This window comes from Nerophis lumbriciformis, linkage group LG08, assembly GCF_033978685.3.
Source record: "Nerophis lumbriciformis linkage group LG08, RoL_Nlum_v2.1, whole genome shotgun sequence".
In the NCBI taxonomy this organism is placed as follows: Eukaryota; Metazoa; Chordata; class Actinopteri; order Syngnathiformes; family Syngnathidae; genus Nerophis; species Nerophis lumbriciformis.
The window spans coordinates 17,802,641-17,827,279 of NC_084555.2; the positions used below are offsets into that span (position 1 = coordinate 17,802,641).

General features: G+C 37.5%; 1 protein-coding gene across 2 annotated transcripts in view; it reads left to right on the forward strand.

Annotated features, from left to right (window-relative positions):
* degs2 (delta(4)-desaturase, sphingolipid 2) overlaps positions 1–24,639 on the forward strand; it is a 57,976-nt gene that overhangs the window by 16,824 nt on the left and 16,513 nt on the right. The window lies entirely within an intron of this gene.

The window sequence follows — 24,639 nt, forward strand, 5'->3', positions numbered from 1 at the left end:
AAATATCGGATCGGGACATCCCTAATTATTTATAAGCCTTCTCTTTCTCAAATAGTTGGAGCTGGCCCCTGTGTGGGGTGGCGCGGTGCAATGCCAGGGGGGTACGTGTGACCTCGGGGAGCATGCTTTTTTTGCCGTACCAAAATATAAAACAGTTTTATGTTGCACTTGGCTTCCCTGTAACCACGGGAAAGACCGGTTCCTTTAATGTTAAAGGAAAACTGCACTTTTTTTGGAATTTTGCCTTTCGTTCACAATTATTATGAGACGAGAAGACCATTTTTTTCTCTCGCTTTCTAACATATAAAAATTGGCTCATTCTTGGTGGCTAGCACTGCAGCTAATGGGAGCAATCAATTCTACCACTAAATCACTTTAAAAATGCATTCAAAACCTGTCAACGATACTTAATTTACAGTTTGTAACCTGTATAATAACCAGAATGTAGCGCCATCGTTATTGTAAGAGCGAACACTGAGGAACTCTTTTTCTAGCGTACTAACACATCGGCATACTACAGTATTAGCCGTAGAAGCTAACTACGGCAAGAGATAAGCTAGCTTCTACGACGACACGAAACGCATTTGAGTTTGTAATGCACAACACTGCGGTAAGACACCAATCTGTACTGACTGAAAAATATGAACAATCATATTACAGTATCTGTAAAGTATTAGCCCACATTTCAGGTTTGGTTTGTACACAGCTAGTCAGACAGTGTATTTACTGTATTTGTAATGATACGCATGACGTGATGTGTGTATCATGATCGATATTAAAGTTACTCACGTGATGGACAGTTGTGCTTTGGGTCCAGCTGGCCTGGGATAATTATGGTTAAGTACTCCATTTTAGGGCTGCAACAACTAATTGATTAAATCGATTATAAAAATAGTTGGCGATTAATTCAGTCATCGATTCGTTGGATCTATGCTATGCGCATGCGCAGAGGCATTTTTTTTTTGTTTAAAAAAAAATTGTATTCTTTAATTTTTTAATTTGTTTTAATAAACCTTTATTTATAAACTGCAACATGTACAAACAGCTGAGAAACAATAATCAAAATAAGTATGGTGCCAGTATGCTGTTTAAAAAAAAAAAAAAAATACTGGAAAGGATAGAAATGTAGTTTGTCTCTTTTATCCGATTATTAATCGAAGTAATAATCGACAGATTAATCGATTATCAAATTAATCGTTAGTTGCAGCCCTACTCCATTTATGTCGAAATAGCTTGGCTTCAAATTTCACATTTTGCAGCTTCGATTCACTCTCACCTCACTCTCTCGGCTTTCGTCTGATCCAACGTCTCATTCTTCCTTCGTGCTGGCTTCTAGAAGCAGTACTTCATCCTCATATATTCAGATTCAAAACAATAAGGTTGTGAATCCTTATTTGTCCAAAAATAGTCGTCTTTGTTGTTTGTTACCTAAGTCTGCCATGATTAGAACTAGGGCTGAGCGATATTGCCTTTTTTTAATATCGCGATATTTTAAGACCATATCGCGATACACGATATATATCTCGATATTTTGCCTTAGCCTTGAATGAACACTTGATGCATATAATCACAGCAGTATGATGATTCTATGTGTCTACATTAAAACATTCTTGTTCATACTGCATTAATATATTCTACTTTTAAACTTTCATGCAGAGAAGGAAATCACAACAAAAAAAATCACTATTTTTTTCATACGGTGTTGATCTGGAAATGTTTGCCTTGGCATTTTGATGGTGTGGGTGTGTGGCACCAAACGGAGATATTGACGTGTGGAGTAAGCCCTCTTCCTTGTCTAGCGGGTGACTTTTCAAATGATGCTACATATTAGCAGTGTAGCCGAGTGTCCTGGGTTCGCCTATACAGTGTACTTATCTAATAAAATAATAAACGGGAGACATTAGAGCAGGTTCGGTAGCCACCGCTTCTTTTAATGTCAACATCACACACCTCCTTCCACAACCACACACACCCTACGTCACAGCCCTACGGCAACAACTCTGGAGGGACAAAACTCCTCCTCCTTACCTAACACACTCCGGTAACTTGGGACACCCTGAACTGTTTGTTACAGCAGTAATGCTACTTTTTATAGCAACGCTTTCGCCCCACACTTGACAAATTACGGTTGTCTGTTCGACATCTTCCCACTTGAAGCCAAACCACCGCCAGACGATGGACCCCCTGCTGTTTTTTTGGGAATTAATTATTCCTTCATTTGTTACCAGATTCACACCTTCTTTCTCTCGTATTACCGCTAGCATCACAGCTAACGTTCGCCATGCTGCTACCTCTCTGCTCGGGGAGGGCGTATACGTATGTGACGTATGTCGTGACCAGTGTTGGGTTAGTTACTGAAAAGCAGTAACTAGTTACAGTTACTAGTTACTTCATTTCAAAAGTAACTCAGTTACTAACTCAGTTACTTACACCAAAAAGTAATGCGTTACTGTGAAAAGTAACTATTTAGTTACTTCTTTTTTCTTTTTTTTTTAAAGCTCCAATTAATGCCCTTTTAGCCTTCATTTCAGTACTGTTATTGCACTGGAGAATAATACAATCTGTTGATCAACTTGACATGCATTTGCATCACTCAACTCTGCTAAGCCATGTGGTCTACATACAACACACAAAGACAAAGATATGTTACAAAGGCCAATTTTTTTCTGGCCAGAACAAATTGACAAAACTATTTTAAATAGCTGCAACATAACATACATAAGTAACAAACAGCATAATAACAGCATAGATGTAAACCAAGAAAGGCACACACTACATACACAAAGTCTAACCAGGCATTTTCTTCCTCAAGTAATTCTTATACAAAATCATGTCTGAAACCCAGAACACTACACATTTCCCCAGTTTTAGTTTAGAGATAAGGAAAGATTGGCCTGGCCCACTAGGATCCCTCTTTATGTTTGTGAACTTTATAGTCTATACATTTAGAGTGATGTGATAATCAAACACTCTAGAAGTCTAGAATGAAAGAGTATATAAGAGAATTGACAGCAACGTTCCCTCTCAGGAGCGCGCATGTGCAATTGCGCACTGCTCAAGCGTCCTCTGCGCACGGCAAATCTATGCCATGCACAAAATCAAATAAAAAAATAAGCGCATAACAATTTTCGACACGACACGGACACGACAGAGAAAACCGTTTTCGTCATCATTGTTCAAATATTGTAACGTCTGTCGAGACGCTTTGAGGACATGAATTCCATCCATCACTTTACTGAGCAAAACTCTTTACTGTCGGCCATAAACACATCACCAAAACATTAGTAAAAAAAAGGATATCTAGCAAAACTGGTCATTTTCTGCAGTACAAACCAGACCAAAAGCAACTTTGTTATATCAACAGCAGCCGCTCGCTCTCTCACGTGCGCCAACACTTGCACATATGGCACTTAGCCAGTGATGCGTTTACAGCCACACAAAAAGTCGGACAACTCCAACACCACACATAAAGTGTCATTCCAGGTCGTTACACTATGATTTACCAATCAAATGTGTGCTTATTCTAGTGTCATTTATTAGGAATCTTAATTTATAAATATTAATCATTAAATGCTGTTAGTATATTAAATAAATACTAATAAAAATATATTTTTTACAAACAGGAAGTTGCAGGAATGTACACATGATCCCCTGCTTACATCTCATTGTGCAACATGTGAATGTTTTAATGGGAACTAAATGCAATGTCTGAAAGGGGTACAAATTATTTCCAAAGCAGGACCTCCACCCAGACAAACAATACAAGTACACAGTTCATGAAAAACAATATTTTTTGTTATTGTCATTATAAGTGGGCCTAAACACTTATATTAGTCCCAACACTGGTCGTGACAGTATGTGACGTGTGTAAGAAGGTGCGCTTGTCTGTCTGTGAGAAGGAGAGACAGGAAAGAGCGAGTAGAGCCTGTATTGTAATGCCCGCAGCTAAAAGCAACTGCGTGAGAATGCATACTCGATATCACGATATAGTCATTTTCTATATCGCACAGAGACAACCCCGCGATATATCGCGTATATCGATATATCGCCCAGCCCTAATTAGAACACACACAAGCTTTTTTGTATCCGGAAGGGGTTTTTGCCAGAAGTGTGCTGCTATGGAAATGGAAATAAATGCGCGGAACAATTAGTTCCGGCAATAAATAAAATCACCAAATTACTGTAAATATTTTACATATTACATATTGTTATGAACATGTCTGTTATTACGTTATATATAGACTTGCAGTGTGTATACAAAGCGTTGATGGAGGGCTTTGAAGGCTACAATGGTGACTCCCATTAGCTACATCGTCCAAGCGTTTTATCATCTTTAAATTAAATTAAAAAAGACATGTGTTCTTGTCTCTCATGATTGTGAACAATAGGCAAAATTCCCCAAAAAAGTGCAGTTCCCCTCCAATAAACTTATAATGTTATGTAGAGGTATAGTTAATTTTCATTTTATAGACATTTTACTATTTATAGTAACGGTGGACAGTGGGGGGAGCGCAAAATATTTTCTTCTACCAAGCGGGGTCGTAACAGAAAATATTTGAGAAGCACTGATATACAGTAAGTGGTCACAAGTGCCTATGCAATGGAAATAAGTACTGTCGGTTAGCAGCCGATTGTCATGTACCTACTTTATAGCATGTGAGTATATGGAGTAAAACTATAGAAGGAACTTGATGCACTAATATGAGCTTCTTTAAGAATTATAAGGTATTTGATAGATGAATAAGGAGGCTGAGAATCATATCTATTTAATCCTAGATTCCATTGATCTAATATGATTTCATACAGTGGTTAGTCAACATCATAATTTGATCATGATTTAATTCGGAAAAAAACAAGATTAGAAAATTGTAAATAATTTTTGTATGCTCTATTTATGAAAATGTTGAATTTACAGTATTTCTATACTATAGAATGCACCGGGATAAAAGGCACACTACATTTTAGAGGAAAAAAAATATTTTTCCATATATTAGCTGCACTGGACTATAAGCAACAGATATATATATATATATATTGCAAAATGAGTTATTTACACAGTAAGATTATGTAAATGTTTCTTTACAGAATCTTAATAGTTTCCAAACGCTGTCTGTAACACGGCAGTAAAACAGCTGATCAAACAAAACAGAAGTCATCGTCATGCACCCACTAGCTGTGAAAGCTTGCTCTCCAAACGGCTAAACAGACTCAATGATTCCACAGGGACATTTTGGTGAATTTACTGAGGAATTTGTGAAACTGAAACAATACTGAAAGAATGTCGTAAGTGCGTGCGTGTGCGAGAGAGGCAACTTTTACGTGAATTTACCACAACAAGCTGTCTCTTTCAACACCAAGGCCTTTTAGTAGATACACAACAATCGAAAAAACGCATCACTTAAGTTCCATATGTCTTCCTGACAATGTTAAAGCACGTTATAGTCATGAATCCCATTAGATGTGAATGTACATTGCAAAAGTATTGTGTGGCTATCTTGTTTCTTTTGCAATCTTTAGCCGCTTTTATGATTAACAGTCATGTGATCATGAAGTGAAGTGTACTGTGTTATGTTTTCGCAACTGATCAAAAGACACCAATGGCATGACAATTAGAGATAACGTGGTAGCAGAAAGCTGATGTAAAAAGCTCTGTGTGCATGAAAATCTATGAGATAAAGAAATAAAGTTGATGCTGGATGTTGGAAATGTGTGCAATGGTGAAGAAAAATGTCACTGAATGCAAAACAATTTGTCATATAAACCAGGGAACCCAAAAACCAACCACTCCACTATACCGTCCAATCGACAATCAAAGAGCAGAATCTGCGCAGTCTTCAGTGTACCAACCTGAATTTTCGATGTCTGGGTTTTTCTTATTTTTCTCTCTTGCCCACCTCTCTGCGTCATCAGCCGTGACGTCTATTAGTTTCACTCTGTTGCACCTCTTGCAGCACATTCCTGAAATACAAAGTCACTATACTGACAAACTACGAACCAATTTTAAGCAAAGAGGATAATCTAACGATTTGAAAGAATGCCTCTATGTAATCTTTAATGCTGTGCGTTTTTTAGTCTCTACTTCACCCACTTAATATTGCTCTAGCCAGATTAATCTTTTTCTGCTGTTTATTGACAATCTGGTTTTAGCAGACAGTTGACCAACATGATCTGGCAAACTAGTTACAATTGCATAATAATGCCTCAGGTGTGTGCTCAAGAGTCTCGAACCTATTGTACAAAGTCCTAATTTCCCTGTCCACAAATTTGAGTAACAATTTAAATAGAACCTAAACCGTCTTGTGTGATAGAAATGTAATGATATGAAATGTACATGTAATGGTTATTGTGACCACAATTATCACAGTTATTATTATTATCACTGTATTGTTGAATGTGCTCAAAACATACATCTACACACGGACATTTTTTTGAACAAGTTTTTTAAAACAACTAAATAGACACATTGAAAACCCACTATTTTGTCTGTTTTAATGGCCACGTTTTTATTATTTTAAATATTGGTCAGGATTATAGCGCTTTTAAGATTTATTTAAATGAAAAGTGTAAAACAAATAAAATGTATTATTTCTGGCTGGTGTTGTGGCATCCTACTCTGTTCAGCGGTCCTTGAACGCCACATAAACACACTTCCTTCTCGTATTCCTCCGAGTATAGAACGATCACTCTGTTCTGAAAGAGATCTAAAGGAGAGTATATTCAATTTACACAACTGAATAGCTTAGTTACTCAGACAGAAATGTGTTTATTTAAGTTTAGATAGGGGTATGTCCAAGTAGGGCTGGGCGGTATATCGATATACTCGATGTATCGCAGGTTTGTCTCTGTGCGGTATAGAAAATGACTATATCGTGATATTCGAATATACGTTCTCACGCAGTTGCTTTTAGCTGCAGGCATTACACTACAGGCTCTTCTCACTCTTTCTAGTCTCTCCTTCTCACAGAGACATAAACAAGCGCACCTTCTTACATCCGTCACATAGGTTTACGCCCTCGCGGAGCAGAGAGGTAGCAGCATGGGTAACGTTAGCTGTGGTGCGAGTGGTAATACGAGAGAAAGAAAGTGCGAATCTGGTAACAAATGAAGGAAGAATGAATTCCCAAGAAAAACAGCACAAGGTCCATCGTCTGGCGGTGGTTTGGCGTCAAGTGAGAATATGTCGAACAGACAACCGTCATTTGTCAAGTGTGGAGCAAAAGCGTTGCTACAAAAAGTAGCATTACTGCTAATTTTTAGCATCATTTGAAAAGTCACCCGCTAGAGAATGAAGAATGCTTACTCCGCATGTCAACATCTCCGTTTGGTGCCACACCAACAAAATGCCGAGGCAACCATTTCCACATCAACACCGTATGAAAAAAAAAACGACATAAGGAGATAACGTCCGCCGGAACCTTCCGCATAGCAAAGGACGTACACTATTTGATTTCCTATTATGCAGCTCATTTTTATTTGACAGTTATTAAAATATCTTAAAAGAGCACTTTATTTGTTTTAAACTATTGTAGTGGCGTTCTGTACAAAAAGTGCACTTTAATTTAGTGTTGTTTTGGTACGTCATCTTAGTTACATCATGCACAAAAGTGCACTAATAACTTGTTTTAAAATGTCCCTGACAATCTTGCACTTTCTGTTTGGAAATGACATGAATGTTTGTGCCACTGCTTAATAACTGTTTAATTAATAAATACAGTTTTGGTAAAGTGACTTAGTTGTGATCTCCCTCTCTGCATGAAAGTTTAAAATGAGCATATATTAATGCAGTATGAAGAAGAATGTTTTAATGTAGACACATAGAATCATCATACTGGTGTGATTACATGCATCAAGTGTTCATTCAAGACTAAGGCAAAATATCGAGATATATATTGTGTATCGCGATATGGCCTAAAAATATCGGGATATTAAAAAAAGGCCATATCGCCCAGCCCTATGTCCAAGTTATTGTCTCATGTTTTAATGTTAGCATTTAAGCTAGCGAGCTGGCTCCAGTCAGTTCATGAGTTTATCAAAGTGCAGTTATCAATCACGGTTTTTCGATACATTTAAATTAAAACAGTGATACTAACCTTTTTAGCTGATTGGGGAGAATGTGTTGGGCACACACACATTGTTGTCCACTCTCAATCTCAGCACCTGGTACATCCTAACATCATTACAACTAGAGATGTCCGATAATGGCTTTTTTGCCGATATCCGATATTCCGATATTGTCCAACTCTTAATTACCGATTCTGATATCAACCGATACCGATATATACAGTCGTGGAATTAACACATTATTATGCCTAATTCTGTTGTGATGCCCCGCTGGATGCAAGGTTTTCCAAAATAAATCAACTCAAGTTATGGAAAAAAGTGCCAACATGGCACTGCCATATTTATTATTGAAGTCACAAAGTGCATTATTTTTTTTAACATGCCTCAAAACAGCAGCTTGGAATTTGGGACGTGCTCTCCCTGAGATAATCCTGATACCCACTACAACTATGGGAAATACTATACTTTGACTTTCACAAAGTGCATTATTTTTTTTAAACATGCCTCAATACAACAGCTACAAAAACAATGAAGGCACACAGCTTCAGTCCAGAGTATACTAGAGAAATAAAGTAAACCAGGGGTCGGGAACCTTTTTGGCTGAGAGAGCCATGAAAGCCAAATATTTTAAAATGTATTTCCGCGAGAGTCATATAAAATTTTTTTAACACTGAATACAAATAAATGCGTGCATTTTTAATTAAGACCAACATTTTTAGAGTATAATAAGTCTCGTATTATTTTTAATACCATTGTTATTCTGAAGCTAGCCATTAATAAAATAAATGACTTCTTACCATTAATGCAACTTCTTGAACAGGTGCGGTAGAAAACAGATGGATGGATTAAAATGCATGAGAATGTTTTATATTATGAACGTTCTTTTTAACACTGTGATTACCAGCGGAATTATTCATTACTTATCGTGTTGAGCAATGTCAGCTAAGATTTATCTGAGAGCCAGATGCAGTCATCAAAAGAGCCACATCTGGCTCGAGAGCCATAGGTTCCCTACCCCTGAAGTAAACAATAACATAGTCCTCATTTAGTGCAAGACTGCCTGGCATACTGTATAACAGGGAATTATAAACTGGGCTAAATCTGCCCTGCTCTAACGTATCTGTATGAGTAACAAAAATGTGCTGCAAGCTCGTGGTGAGTGCTTGAAGTGGCCTAGCAGTCAGCCAGAGCTTCTGAAATGCTGCGTTGAAACAGGGCACATCCGTTCACTGCAAGCTGCAAAGTGTGCGCCATGCAGAGCAGACTAGCCACACCAAACTCCACCATAGCTTTTGCCATACTACGTGTGTTGTCCCTGACCACAACGTGGGCTTTTGCCTTGGGGTGGTTTTTGTTGTATTTTTGTTTTTTCTCGGCGGAGTCTTTAAGCGCCGACTGTGTGGTACTACTTTTTCCCAGTGTTTGCTTTTCATCCATCTTCCGCTTGTACTCATCGTGTATCTCTTTATGATTCTTGAAGAGGTGGGAGATCAAATTGCTCGTATTAAAGGAAGACGTCTTGGTTCCTCCTCGCATAACCAACTTTTTGCAGTCATTGCAAATTGCCAGTTTTTTATCCGTCAGAGACACTTTAAAATAATCCCAAACCATAGACATGGTGTCGTTAGTCAGTCATCGAGCGAGCTCGCTTATTAGCCACGGCTACAGCACCGGCAACAACACACTCTTGTTGTTGTTATACTCCGCTCGCGGCGGTTTGATGAGGTCATCAAGCGTCGCCAGTAAACCCTTTATGCTGCAGTCGTGCTGCAACTCCTGTGTTGTGTGTGGGAGAGGGGAGAGGGGAGAGGGGAGGGGCTGCTGACTGAGAGACGCAACTGCTCTGCACTACTCCCTACGTCCGTGTACCGCTCCGTATAGCGGCGTTTTAAAAAGTCATTAATTTTACTTTTTGAAACCGATATTTCCAATATTACATTTTAAAGCATTTATCGGCCGATAATATCGGACATCTCTAATTACAACTCGAGGGAATAATGTGTGTGTGCGCATACAAAGAAGAAACCAGGTGAGATCATTCACTTAATCTTCTTCGAGCAAAACCAAGGCCAAAGTTTGTAACTTCTAAGGCGTCCTATTTTGCCCGAAGGAGGAAAAATGTTCCCTTAACAGATGTAACCATTTGAAAATCTCATATCACGGTTATTGTGACCAAAATGATCACGGTATTGTTGATTTTGCTCAAAAAGTACTTATACATACACTTCAATCTTTTAACCAAGTATTAATGTGTCTTGCCCTGCAATGAGGTGGCAACTTGTCCAGGGTGTACGCCGCCTTCCGCCGGAATGCAGCTGAGATAGGCTCCAGCACCCCCCGCGACCGCGAAAATGATAAGCGTTAGAAAATGGATGGATGGAGAAAGTATGTCTTGTATTTCTGTTAGCATTTAAGCTAGCTAGTGATTTGCGCGTTTGCTGCTTCTCTAGAAAATGAGACATGTTTTAAGTGTTTTGAGAGTAAAGGTGATGTTAACGTTTTAAAAGCAAATAACTGTTTTACGTTATATTATTTTGTTTCGAAAATTATACTTTGGGAGTGTATGAGGACACATAATATGTCTAGTGTGGATTACATTTAGCTTTGTCCATACTCTCAGTGGGGGCTGGGCTTGTCCTTTCTACCTTTTGCTCTGGACAATGGGAGCGTATTGCAGCTGTAACAGTGATAATGGCAACGAGGCACATTCATTATCTGCACTTGACAAACACACACCTACCATAAAGCTTGTGAGAAGAAAGCTTCTATGACCCCAGGCAATAAAAGTATCCACTTAAAATGTGGTCAGTATAAACCGCAAATTTTATTACTAGATTTTGTGAAATCTGCATAAAGAAACAGCAACTGTGATTATTTAATTTGTCACACCGATGAATAACGGTGTTGATTTTCCATAGTTATCAATGATGCTTGTAAAACAATTCGCATCCGAGTTAAACGGACGCCATCAGGCATTTTTAAAGTCAAATTATAGGTTGTCATGCATGTCTAAAAGGAAGTTAACTGCTGTATTCCTGTATGTAGTAATAGATATGGAGAAAAGAGAGGAAGGATTTAATAATCTCCGCTTGTTCCGACTCCTTTTTGAACATGTTGAATTGCGCAAATGTAATCACGTGATGTTTTTAAATGTAACTTGTTGAGCATGTCCAAAACAAACAAGCAGTACCCTACTGTTATGTTATGTTATGTAATGTTATTTTCATTTATTGTACAGTAAAACTTCATAATATGATACAATTATTTCCTGTTTATTTATGATGATGTTTCATTGCTTTAGCTATATCATACTGAGCAGCCAGGACAAAGACATGACTATTTTTTAGTAACCAATCGATGGAAAACTTGTTCCAAAAATCATAAGTGCAGGTGAGGTGACATATATTTTTAAAAACAAAAAAATTCTTCGAATATCAGACGGTGTTACGGTTTTCAAGCTTTTAAGTTGCCTGCAGTACATTTTTTTGTTAAAGTTGAAAGAACAAACAAATTTAGCAAGAAAGGTCGAGTTCTTTATTGATACACATTAAATCCATGCATTCGTGGTATGAAACGACTGGGCGGTGCCACACAAAACGATACGGCAGGCCCACATAAAACATCCTGGAGGGGCCATGAAAAACAAGGCGCCAGGGCCACATAAAACGATGTGCAGCGACCAGATCTGGCCCTCGGACCTTGATTTGATTTGATTTTTATTAAGGATCCCCATTAGCTGGTTGCCTCAACAACCCACTAGTCGTCCTGGGGTCCACAATTCAATACAATTACAAGTAAAAGCATATAATTATAACTACACAATACAGAAAAAAAATAAAAAATAAAAGCATCAATAAGAAAACAAGCAAACAATTTACAGTCACAGAATAATAATTACCATATAAATATAACTACACAATATAAAACCAAACAAATCATCAACGAGCAGACTAATTTAAAGACTCAGATAAAATATTACTCTCTTTTTAAAAACTTGTTTACTTTCAATGCCGGTGAGAATTCGAGTTGAATTTGACACGTGCTGTAAATGGTCACAGAGCTTAAGTTAGACAAAGTTTTATTTAACTTTTGAGGTATATTTTACCTAAATGTTGGTGAAACTGCACAAACTATAACTTAGTGAGTTTGGCTTCAAAACAAACAGCTTAATTTCAGTATAATGTTTCCCACAGGTGTGAAACGAGACAAAAGGTTGCTTGACACCTCTGCGCCATCAAATATTAAAGCCTTTTTTAATTGTATTTATTCTCTGCCTTGCATGTTAGTGGAAAATCTTTTCATATCATTGTGGGTTTTTGTGATACACCGCACGATTAGGCAAGCTTTTCTTTCCAACCACGAAACAATGCTGCAGTGAATCATTTGCTGTGTCAAGTTCACTGGTTTTGGGTTTTGTACATTCTGTAAGTATATATGTGATGTAGTATTGACAGATGAAAGTTGACACCTTTTACAATGAAAAGTTACTGGCCAAAAATCATGTTTTACTGCATGTTTTACGTATAAACGTGTTTTATGTCTGGTTATTCATTGAACTTTGTGCTCATATGGGTGGGATAAAAACCCCACTGAAAGGTAATCTCTCAGCATGGCTGTAAATACAACACACCAATGAGTGAGTGGTCATATGACATCGTAGCTTCAAATGTATTGGAACTGTTTTGTCTAATATTAGTTTAACGTTCTTTCAAATCAGTTGAAAGTTAATACTGTCAAAAAGGCAACCTCCAGTTGAAAGCAGTTCTAAGGACATGCTGTGTTAATCCTGTTCAATTATGTCTTTGTGAGTTTAATTTGTGTTCAAGCCAGGATTTCCTAAACCTAGTGTGGGGTGTTCACGTTTTAATCGATACCGGTGTGCAATGGGTACTCTTTCAAGCACTGCTTAATTTTAAACAATGGAAAACATTTTGTTTAAAAATAATGCTTTTTTATTTTTACAGAATTTAGTTACATGCTATTTGAACATAGTAATTAAAATATGTCAACAATTTAAATAAAATAGTAATTAATTAATGCATTAATTAATGTTAAAAAAAAATCCACAACAAATTATCATTATTGCAGCAAAACCAGTAGGGATTAGGGATGTCCCGATCCGATATTTGGATCGGATCGGCCGCCGATATTTACAAAAAATTGCGTATCAGCAAGGCATGGGAAAATGCCGATCCAGATCCAGTTAAAAAAAACAACCTCTGCTCCGTGTTTTCCAACGCACCTATTTAAATAGTACATTCCACTTTTCTGCTGCTCCCTATAATTTCCGTTCCGCATTTTCCAGCACACCTTCAACACATCCACAATTCTCACGCAGTTGCTTTTAGCTGCTGGCATTACACGACAGGCTCTTCTCACTCTTTTCTGTGTCTGTGCTTCTCACAGACAGCAAGCGCACCTTCTTACACACGTCACATACTGTCACGTCATACGTCACATACTGTCATGTCATACGTCACATACTGTCACGTCATACGTCACATACGTATAAGCCCTCCCCGAGCAGAGAGGTAGCAGCATGGCTAACGTTAGCTGTGATGCTAGCGCAGCCGTGTGACCAACGTTCTCTCTAAGGTGCGCGCTTGTGCAATTGCGCACTGATCAATCGTCCTCTGCGCATAGCAATTATATGCCACGCACAAAATCAAATAAAAAAATAAGCGCCAAACAATTTTCGACACACCGACAGGACAGAGAAAACAGTTTTCGTCATCATTGTTCAAATATTATAACGTCTGTCGAGACGCTTATCTCCGTTCGGTGCCACACGTCCACACCATCAAAATGCAGAGGCAAAAATTTACACATCAACACCGTATGAAAAAATTAGTGATTTTTTTAGTTGTGATTTCCTTCTCTGCATGAAAGTTTAAAAGTAGCATATATTAATGCAGTATGAAGAAGAATGTTTTAATGTAGACATGCAAGCCTTAAAAGAAAATGTTGAAAATCAAGACTACATTTCCTGCAAATGGATGCATTTCTACCCTATATTTTAACTTTAGATTTATTCTCATATCAAACTCTTTTGACTGTCTTTTTGACACTTACATCCGGCGCCCCCCTCCACACCCTGGATTATAAATAATGTAAATAATTCAATGTGATTATCTTGTGTGATGACTGTATTATGATGATAGTATATATCTGATAGTATATATCTGTATCATGAATCAATTTAAGTGGACCCCGACTTAAACAAGTTGAAAAACTTATTCGGGTTTTACCATTTAGTGGTCAATTGTACGGAATATGTACTTCACTGTGCAACCTACTAATAAAAGTCTCAATCAATCAATCAAAACACATATAATCATCATACTGCTGTGATTATATGCATCAAGTGTTCATTCAAGGCTAAGGCAAAATATCGAGAGATATATCGTGTATCGCAATATGGCCTTAAAATATCGCAATATTAAAAAAAGGCCATATTGCCCAGCCCTTGTTTCAATGATGCCATTTCTGTTTGTCATGTATAATTTTGTCTATTTTGTGTTTATCCTTGAATAAACAGGTCAGTTTCTTGTTACCAACCATTGTGTATTATTCAAACTCCCCTAATTCAGCCGGCTAGTTGTTATCAAAAGTACTAAAACCCTTTTCAACATGATTCTGACAACTATGTAGGCTAAATAACTTTAAACTTTAATACATGCTCGGATAGGCCAGTATCGGTCAGTATCGGATCGGAAGTGCAAAAACAATATTAAAAAGTTAAAGTTAAAGTACCAATGATTGTCACACACACACACTAGGTGTGGCGAAATTATTCTCTGCATTTGACCCATCACCCTTGGTCACCCCCTGGGAGGTGAGGGGAGCAGTGGGCAGCAGCGGTGGCTGCGCTCGGGAATCATTTTTGGTGATTTAACCCCCAATTCCAACCCTTGATGCTGAGTGCCAAGCAGGGAGGTAATGGGTCCCATTTTTATAGTCTTTGGTATGACTCGGCCGGGGTTTGAACTCACAACCTACCGATCTCAGGGCGGACACTCTAACCACTAGGCCAGTGAGTAGGTTATCGGTATCGGATCGGAAGTGCAAAAACCTGGATCGGGACATCCCTAGTAGGGATACAATATCACAGTGAGTTTTTCCAAAGTGGTAATTTTCAGATAATTAAAATTTGAAAGGGTAATACTAAACGTCGGAAATTTACATGCAAAACACAGAGGAGCTCTTGGTGGTGAAAATAATACAGGACTTGGACAAATACATTTAACACAATGCACTTGAAAAATAATAACATAATTTCCCAACTCATATGGAAACGGGGTTTGTAGAATCACAGGACATTGTGCATTGCTTATTGTTAATAATTTTACCAATGAGTTTGATAACACTACAAGTCTCTTACTAATATCTGACATAAGTGATCATCTACCCATCCATTCATCCATGTTCTACCGCTTATTCCCTTCAGGGTCACAGGGGGCGCTGTAGCCTATCTCAGCTACAATCGGGCGGAAGGCAGTGTACACCCTGGACAAGTCGCCACCTCATCGCAGGGCCAACACAGATAGACAGACAACATTCACACTCACATTCACACACTAGGGCCAATTTAGTGTTGCCAATCAACCTGCTCATCTACCAGTTTTCACAATTCATGATAAACTACAAGAAGAGGATCAAGGATGAAAAAAATAAATTTTGAAGACTATGACAGAGAAAAGTATGATTGCTTTTAATAATGATCTGAGACAAAACCTGGGAAATGTGTGCAGTGAAAATGATATAGATGATGCATATGGAATTTGTTTTAATACGTTCCTGATGCATTATGTCAAACATTGTCCACAGAAACAACTTGGTAAGAAGCAAAAGAACAATCAATCATGGATGAAAAAATGGTACTGAAAAATGCTTGTAACATGAAAAATGCAAAACCCAAAACCAGTGAAGTTGGCACGTTGTGTAAATCGTAAATAAAAGCGGAATACAATGATTTGCTAATCCCTTTCAACCTATATTGAATTGAATAGACTGCAAAGACAAGATACTTAACGTTCAAACTGGAAAACGTTATTTTTTGCAAATATTAGCTCATTTGGAATTTCATGCCTGCAGCATGTTTTAAAAAATCTGGCATAAGTGGCAAAAAAGTTGAGGAATACTCATCAAACACTTATTTGGAACATCCCACAGGTGAACAGGCTAAGTGGGAACAGGTGGGTGCCATAGGATTTCATTCATTCGTGTCCAAGGTGTACCCTGCCTTCCGCCCGAATGCAGCTGAGATAGACTCCAGCACCCCCCCGCTACCCCGAAAGGGACAAGCGGTAGAAAATGGATGGATGGATGGATGGGGGTTTGCATACTGTGGACTACATGTACCAAGTTATATGGCAATCAGAAACGTTTGAAACAGTAGCCTATAGGCATACCATGGTAAAATGTCTCCTCTTTAGTTTTGGGCGTACATTAAGCATGTTCTACTTATTTTCACCAGTATAACCATTGCTAGTGTTGGTTGTAGTTCGTTTTAGTCTTTGTTTTCTGATAGTACTGACAATAACCATATGATGGCAATGTGTTCTGGTATTGTTCGCAGGCATGACGTACTTCTTCCTGAAAATAGCCTAATTTCTCTGTATAATGTGTTGGTTAGAGAGTTGTTATTGACAAAACGCTTGTCTATTCAGCTATCATGGTCCTAGCACCTCAACCCCTAGTAAGAGGCAGTGGAAGTTTGAAGTTCCTTGGAGTAGCCCAGTCGATCGAGCTGGATTTGGCCACATTTTTACATATGGCTCCTTTAAGCATATCAGTAGGTGGAATTAAATTATGGAATGGATTAAGCAAAGAAGTGAATCAGAGCTTATAGCTTTGCTTCTTCTGTTATGTTGTAATGAGAATTTTTGAAAAACGCGATTGTATCATATTGTAACTGTATGCATGTTCGAAATAAACTTGAACAACAAAGAGAACATGCAAAAATATATTACTAAATTATAATATCAATATATTTACTCTTTAAAGTCATACAGGATGTGGTGTGCTGCTAACATACACACACAGTATGCATGGGCTTTGTTAGTTTCAACTTGCTCGTACGAAGCAAAGTAATATAAATTAGGAAAAAAGATAATTGCAAAGCCCAATGTCTTAAGTGTTAATATTTTGACGACACACCAAATGAGCAAGATGAGCTCATTAACACGAACAAATGAGCAAGAATGTCAAATTTGTTGGAAAAAGATGGCAAAAAAACCCCACCTGTCTCAGTTTTTTCAACTTGAGAATTTTTTTTTTAAAGATTTTCAATATTTACTAAATTTGCTAACAGAGATTAAATATCATTTTTTTATGTTTACTTATTTGGGATAATTACAAGTGTTTGACCTTCCAATTACGTACGTAAAAAAAATTACAATAATGAGAAATAACATTTATTGGATTTTGAAAGGGTTACCGGTACTTGCATTATTATTATTATTATTATTATTAATATATATTATGATTACATTACTGCTTCATTTGGTTTTAAAATGATGCTAATAATAATATAGTTTATTGGCAATTATTTGTATTAAACCTTAGATACTATTTCACAAGCCGAAAAATTTACAGTTGGACTACAAATACAAAGGTTGTGTGTGGTGGAAAAAACAACATTCTATTTTGGGTTTTGATCTAAAAGAGTTCAGAAAACACTATTTTTGATAAAGCAGCCATATCAGCACGTCTTTACTCGCATCCCTAATTGGAAAATATTTGTTAATGTCTACAGTCCCTTAGCAAAGCAACGCCTGTGGCAATTAAACGTGTGAGCAGCTGGCTCCCATGAGAGCTGCGACAACACAACATGTTCCGTTGGCTTTCTTTTCCATTAACACGACTGACAATTCTTATCCAAGTCAATTAAAAAAACTTTTTGGTAGGTCAAATCAGCTTTTATGCACATTGTTTCCAACAAGTTCCCTTTAGTTTTAGAACAGGCTTACATTTCAGAAAGTACTGAGTGTGTAGGCGGGTTGTTGACCTAGCAAAATAGTCGCAGCACGTATAGCGGGTAATTTGCCAGTATTTTAATCAAGAAAATAGAAAGCAGACCACCGCCATGGTAGAAAATTCTCTTTCGGTGTACTATATTTTGTAGCTACTGCACTTGCTTGGAACATCTAACAGTTTTGCGCACAGTTTTGTTGATTTTGCGTTATCCTACGGTGGCTGAGAAAGGTCACGACAATTGCAAATACCAAATCACAACAACTTTGAGCGACAACGGAAGTGATGAACACAACAGAAGTGACAGCAGACCAGAAAGTGACATCGATCACAACAGTTTTCTTTCACTTACTTTTCCAACTTAATTTGTTAAAACGTCTTCACCTTTCCATTGCAGCTGATTGGTCTGTAAAACTTTTCACGATTACTTCAATTGTGTCCCTCACTTCAGTTGTCACAATGTTGTTGTGTTTTGGGGTAAAGTTGTTGTGTTGTGACTGGTGCTGTGCGATATGGACCAAAATATATACAATGATATAGGTGATTTTAATCCTGACAGCAATATGTATCATGCTATTGTGTACAAAGTCATGTCTACACAGTTTAGAGATGGCATCTGTACTTTCTCTGGTATTGTTCACACTTTAGGTCAATTCCGTTTTTTTTTTTGCCCAAATGTGACCTGTATCGGATTTTTTCATGTCAATGTGAACAGTGCAACTCTGAATTTTTAAAACCGACCAGGGCCTTTTTCGTATGCGGATATAAATCAGACATTTATCAGATGCGACTGCAGTCTGAACGCTGTGGTCGCGTTCACCCAACCTATACGTCACGAAAAACCGATAAACATCATATTTCTTTGCCAGGCAGTTGCAAAATAAATAGTTGACCAATGAGCAGAAAACAGCCGAAAATAATATGTTTTAGGAACTCACTTCAATGTCCCACCAGTCCTGTCTCCGACTGCTCGCCCACAAGCTCTTCGAAACAGACATCGAAGCAAATGTCCCAAAAACTTGGAGAGACAAAATCTTTGCCATCTTCCTTCTTAATCTTATTGTGCAATAATTACTTTAAAAAAAATGTTGACTTTGATTGTACAAAATCCTTAAAAAAGCCACAAACGTGGCATGACTGAGACCTGCTAGAATTCCGTAAACACAGCAGCACGTGTGACGTCAGATTGCATTCACATTAGATATCTCATTTTTATTGTAATTTGAACGAGTACATAAAAAGATCGGATTTGACCAAAAAAAAAATCTGAATTGGACATCCTACCCTGCAGTGTGAACGTAGCCTGTGTCTTGTAGGATTGCTTGTCACAGACGTGCCTTTGGACAACGACTGTCTTAGGCTCGTTCATAATTATATCGTACGATAGACATTTTATGTCGTAGTGTGATATATATCGTTATATCGCATACCACTAGTTGTGACTTTATGTTGTGGCATTTGCATTTGTGCTGTGGCCGAAAGTTGTTGTGTGTTGTGTTGTGTGGCTCCAGGGTTTTCTCTATATGTAGTTGATAATGGTGCGGCTATAAATAAGGGTCTTTTTTTACGTGAAAACAAATTAATGTAACGCATTCTATGAATGGATAGCTAACCTATTATTTACGCACTATTGACGACCGAAATATCAGCCACCGAAAAACTTTGACTATCCATAAGCGAGACGCACATGAGTTTCTGGAGCCTCTGCGGTAAGATCAAGGCACCGCGCGCACGGCTGCTTCGCCTATACCAGGGGTCGGCAACCCAAAATGTTGAAAGAGCCATATTGTACCAAAAATTGTTTTAAAAAATCAGCCTGGAGCCGTGTTATAATGAAGGCAACACATTATGTAAGTGTCTATATTAGCTACAGGTATATTAGCCTACTATTAAAGGCTGATGCAAATCTTCGTTGACAGAAATGTTGTATTTTAATTGTTATTCTATACATTTTTGCAACATTGGAAATCATTAGTAAAATGGAAGTTTCTCACAGGATGAGATAACTTATGGAAATTACTGGCTCAGAATGGCCAAAGGTATAGATGTTTGTGTCCAAGTTTAAGGAAACTGCAGGCTGTCTTCTTCTAATGGATTTATTACAATCTTTGCAAGCTGGGTAACATTTGCTGTGGTCTGGAACAACAAACAACTATCAGAAATGCAGCCAATATTACATACAGATAACGTGTCATGAGACATGCAAATATAAATTAAACACACAGAGAACCTAAGTAAGGAAAATTAAATGATCTCAAATATATCTACAAACGAGGCATAATGATGCAATATGTACATACAGCTAGCCTAAATGGCATGTCAGCATGGATTAGCTTGCAGTCATGGATTGACCAAATATGCCTGATTAGCACTACAGCAAATCAATTCATACACTGCATAAAACATTTGGTGGACAAAATGAGACAAAGAAGGAGTGGCATAAAACACATCTTTCTGTGGCATCATCGGAGAAAATTGTACATGTAAACAAACTACAATGAGTTCCAGGATCTCTGAAATTAGTAGGACAAAATGGTGCTTGCCAAATACTCTGATCAGTGAAGCATGTATAACATAAACAGCGGGATTTCTAACATTAAGGAAGATTTGTGTCATGTTTTTTCTCCTACAGAAAATATATTAAAACAAAAATATATTTTTTTCTTCATCTTTTTTACACATCTCTGAAAGAAGTCCAGGGAGCCACTAGGGCGGTGCTAAAGAGCCAAATGCGGCTCTAGAGCCGCGGGTTGCTGACCCCCGGCCTATACTTTGGCGCCTGGGGTTTGGCGGCTGTGGCTGTGAGGAGGCGGCTCCTCCAACTACGGCACACACAGCCCCGCTTTGCACTGCAGCAAACCGATCCAGCCCTTGTCCCAAAGTTAAGGCTATGACTTGCCGACCACCGTTACCTGCCAGAGGATGTTCACCTTGGAGACCTGCTTGGGATATAAGTATATGGCAGTGGAGATTGCTATAAGACTGCAAGGGAAGTTCAGCTTGCCCTAAAATATAAAAAAAAAGTGGTCAAATATGTACTTTTGTGTTTACATTTCATTGACGAAATGTGCACCATATGTGTTCAACTTTTGTTCAGAATCAGCTACTTTGGCAACAGCTGACGCAACTTTCTTGTCATAGATTGTGTTAGCGTCACAGTGCGTTTAGCAGTGTGGAAGCAAAGTGTCCATTGCCGTCAATGGGAAAGCATGGCGTGGGTTGTTCCACTACAGAAAAACTAGACAATCATAGGATAAATTCTCGGCTTTGTCCCGCCCACGGACGCCATTTGTCTATGGAGGTGAATAAGAAGTGGTTCCCTTTTTGATTGACAGCAAAATGAGCGAATCAGCGATCTTGAAATATAAATTACTTCCAGAGCATTTTTCAAGTTTTATTCTGTTGTTCTTATTAATATGGAGAATTTTACTTTTTTTTTTAAGTGAAGTTTTCTTTGTAAAATATAGCATTTTTTGTATTGTTTATTTGCTATTGGAGACTGCACTCATGTTTACAGAGGAGCTGAAAATTTGCTTCACTACTTGAAAGACAAGCAGCCGCCACTGGTATACGTCTTGTGTTAGATTGTACAGTAATAACAATAATGGAAACAGAGCAAAACGATATAAGAAAAAAAAAATACTAACACTAATTACACAGATTTGTTTTTAAATATATGTATATTTTGTAGCTTTTTTAAAGAAAATATATGCATCATTGACGATTATACAAATTATATGATGTCATATTGACCGCATCCTTCGCCACGCCCCCACCGCTTCAAGTACTGTATATTTGCAAGCTGGGGGAAACCCTCTTTGTTGTTTTGTAATAAAGTTGTTGTTGTGTCTTAATGTTGTTGTGTTTTGGCACAAATTAGTTGTGTTGTGGCTTTATGTTGTTGTGTTGTAGCATTTGCATTTGTTGTCGCATTTGCAATTGTGTTTTGGCGTAAAGCTGTTTTTTGGCCTCGCCTATGCAAACAATAAATTTGATCAATAAATTAGTTTTTTGTTGCAGACAAAAAAAAAAAAAAAAATATGTTATCTTCTTGCTTTGGCATATTTATATTTATATATATATGCCAAATATATTTATATATAAAATGGCTACTGCTAACGTAAATGAGAGCGAGGCTTTTGTTCCAAAGAAAAGAAAAGTTTTTAGTGGTTTGGTTTTGCGACAGCAGGAGTGAAAGAAATAACTGCACGTTTAAAAAAAAGTCCGCACAGCACAATTCATTTATACAGCATCTGAAACAGAAGCATACAGCCGAGTGGGGAAAATGCACCTCTTTACAAGGCAAACAAGAATATAACAACAAACAAACAAACTATTGCTAAAAAGCAGCTTACTGTGGGGGAATCATTTACACAAGGTACAATGTGTAACAAGAAAAAAGCACAGTGGAAAACGTTCACTAAAGTAGTCGCTCTGCACGTCGCTAAAGATGTTGTGCCGAAACAGTGAAAAAGCCTGATTTTTACTAAACTATAGATACCTCTCAATGCTATATTTTTATTTACAGAAGTGTTGCCTCGGGGAAAATGCACCTCTTTACAAGGCAAACAAGAATATAACAACAAACAAACAAACTATTGCTAAAAAGCAGCTTACTGTGGGGGAATCATTTACACAAGGTACAATGTGTAACAAGAAAAAAGCACAGTGGAAAACGTTCACTAAAGTAGTCGCTCTGCACGTCGCTAAAGATGTTGTGCCGAAACAGTGAAAAAGCCTGATTTTTACTAAACTATAGATACCTCTCAATGCTATATTTTTATTTACAGAAGTGTTGCCTCGGGGAAAATGCACCTCTTTACAAGGCAAACAAGAATATAACAACAAACAAACAAACTATTGCTAAAAAGCAGCTTACTGTGGGGGAATCATTTACACAAGGTACAATGTGTAACAAGAAAAAAGCACAGTGGAAAACGTTCACTAAAGTAGTCGCTCTGCACGTCGCTAAAGATGTTGTGCCGAAACAGTGAAAAAGCCTGATTTTTACTAAACTATAGATACCTCTCAATGCTATATTTTTATTTACAGAAGTGTTGCCTCCCATAAGAAGCTTTATATTGAATAACTTTATTAGATTAGGACAATGGATATTGATCAACATATGAGCAAAAGCATCATAATTGCTATGCCAAAATTAGCTACAATAGCTTAATTTAACCTGTTTTTAAGAAGTTATTTCACACAGTCCAATTAATATCGGTTCCAAAAAGAACCAACTTGAAAAATATTATAATTTTGCCCAAGAGTAAGATGCAATGTAATTAGTTATTATGAGTTAGTTATTAGTTATTGTTATAATAAAAGCAACATTTTTTTTTGGTTTATCTCTGTCATTTGTATTAATTTGTTTCTTTAAAAAGTAGGGGGAAAATAGGAAAACATGGTATATCAAATTTTTTGTGAAATAAAAATCAGATTTTATTTTAAGACCATATCGCCCATGCCTCGTTGTTGTGTTCTAGTTGTTGTGGCTTTATGTTGTTGTGTTGTGGCGTTTGCATTTGATAGTCATTTTTGCAATTGTGTTTTGGCGTAATGTTGTTTTGTTGTAAATTTGTTGTATGCGTGGCTTAAAGTTGTTGTGTTGTGGCGTTTGCATTTGTTATGACCCTCCTCAGCAAGCGTATTATCCTGTAAACAAACCAATAACAAGGAGAACAATAAACTAATAATGAACGAGACGCGGTACAGTGGCATGAATCCATTTCATGTATTGTACAAGGACAAATACCTGTCCATCAAGTTGCAGACAGCAGTCTGTTTAGCTCCGCAAACCACAACTATAGTAGTGTATCTGTGTGACGTGTACCCTAACAAAAGCGTACTGAAAAGTGGGACGGTCCAGGTCAGATTTTCTTTAACCCTTGTTGCCATGGAAAGGAACACAGTATAGAACTGAACTTAGCATTGTGATACATTGTTATTAGCCTTTATTTAACCAGGTAAAATCCCATTGAGATCAAAGATCTCTTTTCCAAGGGAGACCTGGCCAAGAGGGCAGCAGCAAGGTTACATTAAAAACAGTAAACAAATACATAAAACATCACATTTACAACATTAAAACTTGCGCACATGACACGTGCATACAGACGAGGTAGACTGCAGTACTTTCACAGAAGCTTTAAACTCATTCAACGTAACTAGGGTTTGAAGTTTAATATTCGATTGTAGGTTATTCCAAGCCTTTGGTGCTGAAAACCTAAATGCTTTCTTGCCCAGTTAAGTTCTTACTTTGGGGACGACAAATTGCAGAACATTCATTGAACGAAGATTGTGACTTCCTTGTTTCTTTGTTAAAAGACAAGACAGATAAGATGGAGTGATACCCAGAATGGTTTTGTAGATGAAAACATACCAATGATTGAGGCGTCGAGCACATAAAGATGTCCAGTTAACCATTGAGTATAACACACAATGGTGAGTAAGGGGAGCTCAGTTGGTGATGAATCTCATTGTATCCTACTCTCTCACAGTAAAGTACCAATACACAAAAAAATCAGATACTGCTGCTAGTAATAAGAAGCTAAATGATTTATATATTATTTATTGCAAATCACTTTACATTTCCTTGCCAAGCTT